The sequence below is a fragment of the Seriola aureovittata genome, chromosome 1, assembly GCF_021018895.1.
Source record: "Seriola aureovittata isolate HTS-2021-v1 ecotype China chromosome 1, ASM2101889v1, whole genome shotgun sequence".
NCBI classification, from domain to species: domain Eukaryota; kingdom Metazoa; phylum Chordata; class Actinopteri; order Carangiformes; family Carangidae; genus Seriola; species Seriola aureovittata.
The window spans coordinates 5,407,811-5,416,703 of record NC_079364.1 but is presented as its reverse complement, the minus strand read 5'-3'; positions in this window follow the sequence as shown (position 1 = coordinate 5,416,703).

The window sequence follows — 8,893 nt, the reverse complement described above, 5'->3', positions numbered from 1 at the left end:
CACCATATGGAGACACGAAACACTGTAGAAGTAAAGGAAAGAGCCGATTTCTGGAGGCAGCACAACTGTGATCGAACATCAAACTTTCTCTGCTGTACTCTGATCATATCATTTAGACAGTGATAACGCGAGGGCTTAGTCACGTTGCTGAAATGGAGACAAACACTTGAGTCACTGGAGAGCCACAGGATGATGGAAACCAGCGTCTGTAAAAGACCCTCCATATAACCAGGTTTCAAAAGCTGCTGAGGGTCTGACGAACACAGACATAATGCATAAAAGATATCACTTCACATTTCAAGGAAAAATCTTCTCATAGATACATTATCAAGAGTGCTACTCAAGCAGATTGCCTTCCCAGATAACACTTGTTTGTGGGTTTCTTTTTCTGACCTCCTTTCAGAAGTCTGCATGGAAAATAAAATAGAAAGTGCAAATTAATTACAAAGTCGGAAAAAAAAGTTGGTTGTGTCGAAAATGTAATGTCAGAAGACAGATTGTGTGAATGTGACTTTAAAGCATCTGAATTAAGAGCTTTTAACATTTTCAACAGGTGTCTTAGACTTTTAATGGTTCTTCAAGACATTGGTTTTTAAACTTTTTTATATGCAACTGTTGGATATTGGTGGAAAATCACAAAAAAATGTACTGTTATCAAACTTACACTATATGTCCATAAGTATGTAGACAGTACCAAGTACACTTTTGGACTGTTTAGGTGCAAGGCCCCTTAGCTGCAATTAAGCGGGAACCTCCGGGGCTGAAGAATGAAGCAACAACCCCAGTTGTCTCGAAAACTGCAGTTCCTCGAATGGCCACTTGAGGCTGGCACCAAAAGTGAGTCAATCCCCATAGACTCCCATGTTAAAACATCCAATTTTACAGCAGAAATAAACATGTTTACAGTCTGGTATGGTTATATATTACTCACCTGTTTAAATTTTACTGAGGCTTAAAGTTATGAATCATTGAGGGTGTCGCCATCTTGAGTAACAGGTGGGTGATATATGCTTGTCATAAACAGGTATGCACCACAAGTATCAGCTTCACACACGCCCCTCCTCTTAGTCTTTGTCTGGATTAGCTGGAAGTTAGGCGAAGTCAGGCTCTGCCAAGATGGTGACGGTGCAGCAGCCCACTCTGAGCTTCAAAACTGCTGCAAAATAAAGTGATTTTTTTAGAGAATAATGTGCTTGCAGCTGTGTCAACATTTTGTGTTTGTCTCGTTCCTGTTTGACATGCATGATGAAGTCCCCACGCACAAACCCAGGTCCATAAAGAAATGGTCGTCCAGTCTGGTGTGGAAGAACTTGACTGGCCTGCACAGAAGCCCTGACCTCAACCCCATCCAACACCTCTGGAAGGTACAGATGATGGTTTCAAGTTGGTAAAATACCCAGATTCATTAAACACAAGTCTTTCATTCAAAATCTCTCTTGGATAATCTGTTCAGCCTCTTTCTGACACTGCGGCCATCGATAAGCGGTTTGCAACATTGTATTTGTCAGTTGACTTCACCAAAGTCAACTGACAAATACAATATTTATGACAAGTCTTTTGGTTAAATATTTATCTGCCAGTCATCATGTTAAAGTAATAACCTGTGGCATTTTTGAGAACTTGAGAAGCATGACTAAAATGAGTTATGAGTTAATAAATGTCAGAAAATATAAAAATATATGTTCAAAGCTCTACACAGTCTCTGTGGTTTAGGAGTGATACTGACTGAAGTAAAAACTGTACTTTTTTATACTAAGATATTTTCATTTCCCACCTCAACATACTATCCAAAAAGAAAGGATTTGGGTTTGATAAGGGGTTTAGGAACTGGTATCCCAACATGTCCCCGGAGCCAGGCCTAGTGTCTGAATGTATAAAAGTATTTTATGGCCATTGTATGTCTGTGTTGGTGCATCAACAGTAGAGAGATGACATGAAGAGGGTTGTGAGAGAGTTGGGAACGATATTCAACGAAGGTCTCCGGCTGGATGGAAAAAGGCAGAGTTGCGGTTCACATTTGGTGCCATGCCAATAGCTGTTTTTAGTATTTTAGACTTATTTTCATCCTTCCAATTTACTAGTATCACACACAACAAATGAAGCCGCCTCAGTGGACCAAGCTCTGTTATAAATCTAATGTTGTTTATATCTTCAGTGTCCCCCAGGACTCCCGGCCGCTCTCAGCTTCTGCCACTCGCTGTCGAGACTGTTTAATTTGTTGGGAGGTGCTGACCCACAAGGTACAACCTCCTCTGTAAAACAACTTTGTGAATCATGTCTTGCATTTCTTATAAAAAAAATTTGAAAATTGTGAAAAGAAATCATATCGTCACACTCTCAAGGTTTCTCATTCTGTTTAACTGCTGTTACGTCCCCTGGTGAAAATAGAGGAGGAAATGGAGACAATAACATGACAACCAAAACAGGATTCAGGCTGTTTTCCTAAAGTGCGGCTGCAGCAGCTCAGTGAGGCTTAGGACATTAGTGATTTAGAGGTGCAGTGGCTGTAATGCATCACCACCAGTTTCTTCGTGTGAAACCCCATTTAATTCTTGACTTGAAGTAAACACCTTCATAGTTGCTGTTGCTATCATTTATAATCTGGCAACTTTCAGAGGATAAAGTCACCGTCATATTTCATATTCCAACGTTCTCATCATTATTATGCAATGAGCTGATTTAGATTAAATAACCTGCCAATGCTGTCGCTCGACCAGCTTCTGCATCAATCAAACATTTATACCCGTATCTTTCAGTCTCATTAGATTTCCTTCATTTTGAAAGAGACGTGAAATGAAATGACCTGGCCACATTGTCTGTTGTCATTTTCTTTTGCATCTCAATGTATTTTCATTTTGTTAAATCACTTCAGGCCAAGGAGCCCAAGGGTTTTTCTGTCTACAGTGAACAGCTTATAGCTGACATATTTATTTAAACACACACGCTGTTGTGTTGCTTTAATCTTGGTCTGGGACTGTTTTTCTTGGTTTGGGTTAAAATAATGTCCGAGCATACAATGATGTGTTAGACCAGTACAGACCTGGACCTCAGCAGCAGCCTGAGACCAGAGGAGTGGAGGATGTCATGGCAGCAGATTAATGCCCATGATTCTATAACGACGTTGTTGGACCGTCAAATATGTGTGTAACTTTCAGAATCACTACATATATTTAAGCCATATAATTTCTTTCTTTGGAAATGTTATTATCATAATTTAAGAAAAATTATTACAACAGAGACAGCGGTTCACTTCAGTCTGGGCTGCCATTCGATCATTTATTTTCTTAAGATGATAAAAAATAAAATAAGATTATGACAGACTAAATATTCCGAGGTGAATTGTAAATCAAAATTAGACTGAAATTTTATTCTAAAGCTGTAAATATATTCATTAATTACAGCAAATACGAATCCCAGACACATTACTTCAAGGCTTCACTGGCAGCTTTAGAGACGACTGTTCTCAGCTCCGTCCTCTGGGTTGGAGACTCTGGAGATAAAAGAGGTTCGGCCTTTTGTCTTCCCTCAAAAGTGAAACTCATAAATGCCCTTGAGCAAGGCGCTTAACTCCACTGATACCCCTCAGTTCTCAATACTCATCCTCCTTTCATTACATGTGCAGTTTGCCCTAAAACATGACTTTAATCTCTAATTATTTTCCATATAACAAATGATAAAACACACACTGTAACTAACTCCTCCAGAGCATGTCTTCCTGCTCATTTTATTTTTAATACGGTAGAAGCAACCTGTAAGGTACAGGTTTGTATTAAAACCCTTAAGCACATCTAGTGTGTTGGTACCATTGGGGAGCTGCCTGGTTTGACCACAGCCTCTGGCAGTACCCACACACAGGCTAATGTTAGCAAAAGCAGGTCTCTAAAGTAAATCCTAAATACCGGAGATAAGTAGACTGTGTTCTCTGAAAGCGAAGAGGTAATTATTTGTTTGCTGTCAACTCTTTAAGTGAAAGTTTGGGTTATTTGACGTGGGGTTGTGTGAGATAGTTATCTGTAGTCAGTGTACAGTAGATTCGGATCTGTGCGCTCCCAGGTTAGAGAAGCAGCCGGTAAAAGGGCTGAGCAATGTGCTGCTGTGGACAAAGCCATCCGCAAAAACATGTTTTAGCCTCTTCTACCACTATAAATTTAAGTTTACGTGCTTTTGAATATTTTCACCGCTTTATCTTACCATCAAGCGGCTCTTTCCTTTGGAACTACAGTTTGTGAACTGTTCAAGGGCTGTTTGACAGCGAAATAAAGCAGTGAAAACATTCAAAATATAGTGCGCAATTAAACTCATATTGGCTTTTTCGATGGGCGCTTTTTAAAGTGGCTGAAACACTTTTCCTTCTTTTTTTTTGCTGAGTCCGTCCACAGCTGCACATCACTCAGCTTCTGTGCCGGTGCTCCCACACGCTGACCCGAATTTACTGCAGGTAATACACTGACTATAGATAAGTAGGTCACACAGCCTCAAGTCAAATAACCTGAGCTATCAGTTTAACTAATCAGTACATATTAACAATGAGTCAAAAATACTCTCTCTAGTTAAAGTGGTCATTCATATTGACAAAGCCGCAGAGAATTATCCCCCAGTTCTCCAGCTCTTTGGAGCCTTTTTAGCCTCTTTTCGCTCACTGTTTTGGTTTTCAGAGCATGTTTTAGTGCAGTGACCATGCAGACGAGCGTCAGAAGCTGTGATGCCGGCGACTCTCTCTGACACAACCCTGTCAGTGTACCAAGGGTTAGCTCTCACGCCGAAGAGACAGTCAGTCTTTTTCAAAGAGCTCCAGGAGGAGCTGACTCCTTCCTTCATAAGCTACCAGCAATAAAAAATGCTGCCTTTATAGCCTCCATGGTGTTGAAAGGTGCGCTGGGTAGGTCTGCAAAGCTCTGAAATGATTGTCCTCCTCCCTGATGAAAATGTGTGTGTGTGTGCACAAACATGCAGTGTAAGTAAACTTAACGTTTCTGGTTTGGGGCTTTTAAAATATAGTCACCCAATATTTGAGTCAGTGTTCTGTCGGCAAAAATGAAGCTCTGTTAAACCCACTGTTTGCTTTTTGCTCAGCACCAAACAGCAGACAGAGAAAGTTAGTGGCTAACTGCTGAAGAAAGTAAAACATTTAGCAACTATAAACCAGATATTTCCCTCAGGAGTTGGTGAAAACTCAAACAGGGGAGCGAATATTCGATTAAGATTGATCAGCTGGCCAGAAATGCACCTCCAGATGAATGCTTATGTGTTCTGCTATCTGTTTAAGGAGGCAACTGTTCACTAGCACATTCACCTGATAATAAATTACGATGCTGAGTGCTGGCAGCTATAAAAGCAGCATTTAACACATTGCACAGTTAAAGACTATACATCTGGTGATATTGCGTTTTGTTCCTGTCAACAAATCCCATGAAAATACTAAAACCAACAGTGAATTGAATCTACTGATATCTACTGTGTGAGTATCAAGGCCTAACATATCTTACTTCTCTGAGCCATAGAGCTCCATTGTTTCCAAAAAAACACACATCCGTGAGTCACACTGTTGCACTGGGTGACATGTTCCTTCATCACCATGAACACACACCCTGTAGTTTAGTTTGACTCAGTCCTGCATTCACTGCTTCCCCAAATAAGAGCAGGAAATGTGGATGAATCTGTCCCTGGAAATGTGATGTTTCCTGACAAGAACGGTGACCTGCTGTTAAAGAGAATTATTCAACACTTAACTTCTCAACAAAAAAGACAGTGTTGCCAACTACTTTCATGGGAAAGTTGCTGAAGCCCGCTCGAAAGGTAGCCAAGTGTCTCTAGATGATATTATGCGCCAATTAGCATATTGGTGAAGTCACTGCATCGTATTTTCATCCTACCTACCTGTCAGCCGGGTTCAGCACTGTATATGCCAGCGAACACCACCGACAGGGAGCCCGAGGATTACACTTTTAAATATAAGTATTGGGTTTCAGCTCAGTTGAACAGCTTAAGAAACTTAACAGCACATTCAGCAGCAGACTCGTACAACCCCGCTGCGTTAGGGAACCTCATAGAAAGTCATTCCTGCCTACTGCAATCAGACTCTATATAATGCATATGATTCAATATTGACATTGCAACTGTTGACGAATGCATTGCATTGATGAAAAGGTCAAGTGACGTGGTGCCACTCAGCCACTCTGGGCATACAAACTAACTATGTGCATATTTACAAAAGAATAACTACATATATGTTTTTATTAATGGATTGTAAATGGAGTTAAACTATGTGCAAATACTATGATATAATAATATGATAATTTAACAAATATGTACATGGCAAACTGAAAAGATATAGATAAGTCTATTCACAACACCAATGCAAAGTCATAGTATGTGTAAATAAATATCAAATGTGCTGTAAACCTGTTTGTTATTCTGATCTGAGTCCAGATCGTACGAACGCTGAGACAGAATTCATTATCATCCACATGATCCATACCCTCAGCGCTCTGCCCCTGTGGGGCGATGCTGGGTGCAGAGGGAGAGCCAGAACCTGCTGCAGGATATGACTTCAATCAATAGGCAGCAGAAGAGAGCTGCAGCACCTTCTCTGACAGTTTGTGCTCATAGCAAGCCTCAAATCATGTCTAATATATAAAATAGAGCCGGGGGTCTGAAGGGGTGTTAGATTTCTGAGTTTGTTTTTAAAGACACTTGTTTGACTCAACAGTGTCTCTACTCTACTGTGGGAGAGGGAGGTCAGAAACTGCAGCAGAAGCTAAGTCTTCGTATGGGTTTATTCCTGCTGCATCCCTGTGTTTCTTCACCTCAGCCCAGAATGTTGTCTGTTGTTTCCTCCACTGATAATGATAATAATAACAATAATTATATCAGTTGTGGATGGGCAATGTCCCAGAAGGCTTGTAAGCTCCTGTGCTTTAGTGTCTCCCCTACATTGAACAAATACATTTAAAGAAATGTCTCCAGGTGATCTGTAAACCCATTTGCTGATGAGATGGTGTCGCTCACACATCTCCCTCCCTCAGGAGAGAGGTTCAGCTGTGCTGCCTTGGACTTGAATGTATAGCCAATGTATGGCTGGATGTGTCCGTCTGTCAGCTCTTTGAGCATGTCAATTTTTTGCCATTGGGTTAATGACTCTGATGCAGACAGACTTAATAAGCCTCATTAAACAGTCAAGAAGCTTGAGCGGCTCCGTCTGTTCCCCCTCTGAAGCCTTAACAGCAGTCTGCACCTCGCTAATTATAGATTTTTTAAAAGGTGAGGTACATACGTAGGTGAGAGCTCAGCGCACTGAAACTTAAAAAAGCAAGCAAATTCGGGGACACCATAGGTACGCCTACACGAGATTATGTGGGTCACTGTACACGGAACCTAAACATCTGCCGTGGAGCAGGGTTCACGTACCGTGGTGAGACTGAAATGAAAGTTTAATTTCTCCCATTGTTCCAGGATTCTGCACACAGCAGGCTCTATAGAAAGCCAATATGTGGCAGTCTAATATGTCTCTGTCTGTGAAACAGGAAACAAATCACAGGTTTCTCTAACAAGAAAGGTGTTTTTGCAGGCAGAGCTTACGTCGAGCTATAGTGAGTGACACACACAGCGGAGGCGCTGCCGCGTGTGCAGAGACCACGTGTTTTAGGACACTCTCCTCCCTCAGAGTTACGTGTGCACCATTGTACACCCATGTCATCACAGATCTGTGCCAATGCCAAGCAGGTTCCCCCTCTTCCAAAGAAAAGCTAGAACTAATCTAGCATCCACTCCCTCCATCTCAAGAGCGACACATTTCCCTTGTCTTCACTAAAATACAGAATTACTACCACCACTACTATTGCTTTCATCACGAAGGAGCCAGTATTTGCTGCCACCAAATATCAGCCCCCAGTCTTTTAAAAAGTGTGTTTTTTTATAAATTCATTTGGCAGCACTGGAATCCAGGAAAGCAGCCGTACATGTCTGACCAGTGTGGTCACATGACAGAATGGACCAACGATTTACGATGGTCTTATTCATTTTTACCTCTGGCTTGTTTTTTTGTAGAAAATGACAATGTAGATTGCTTTGCTTGGTAATGTGACTTGACTTTTCATTGTATTTCTGAAACGTGCAGCTTCCTGTCAGACAACCTGTCGCACGGCTTCACTGATCTGGTTCACTCTCACCGCTCTCATAGCGTCGTTTTCGGCCACAGCAGACAGCTGTCTTCTGAGACACAGCTGTAAAAAGCCACCGTCCTCTACCTGCTCAGCAGCAAACAGCAGGCGACGGTCGGAGAGCAGCTGGAGAACATGGTGCAGCATTTAGCAGCTAAAGAGACAGATATTTCCCTCAGGAGGTGGTGGAGACCAAACACAGAGCTAAAAGAGAGGAAACACTGGATTTAGATTCATCTGGTGGACACAAACACGACTGGATGAATGATCAAGTAACTCTGTAACTGCTACATCTACATCATTATTAACAAGTATACTGCATACTGCATGTTTCCATGTACTGTTTAGCATAAGAAGTCTCATGAATATTTCTGTATTCCCAGCGAGTGATGCAGACTGAAACGATGAGCTGTGTCACAGCTCTCAGGCTTCTTTGTTTATTTGTTTGTTTGTTTGTTTGTTTGAAGAGGTTTCTAGGAACACTGATTTCATTTTGTCTCCGCTTGCGTCCTTAATCCTGTTAGGGAGCCCTTCATTATTACCTCACAAAATCCATAATACAAATGATGGTGACCTGCAAATTTTCTGGTCCTGAATGTTCCTTTAAGGTTGAATAAACAGCTCCAAACAAAGCCTGCTGAACGTTTCCCGTGGACGTTTCCCCGATGTTTATCCAACCTGACAGCAGCAGCAGCAGCAGCGAATGTCCCTACAGTGGGATGGTGTACTTTTAT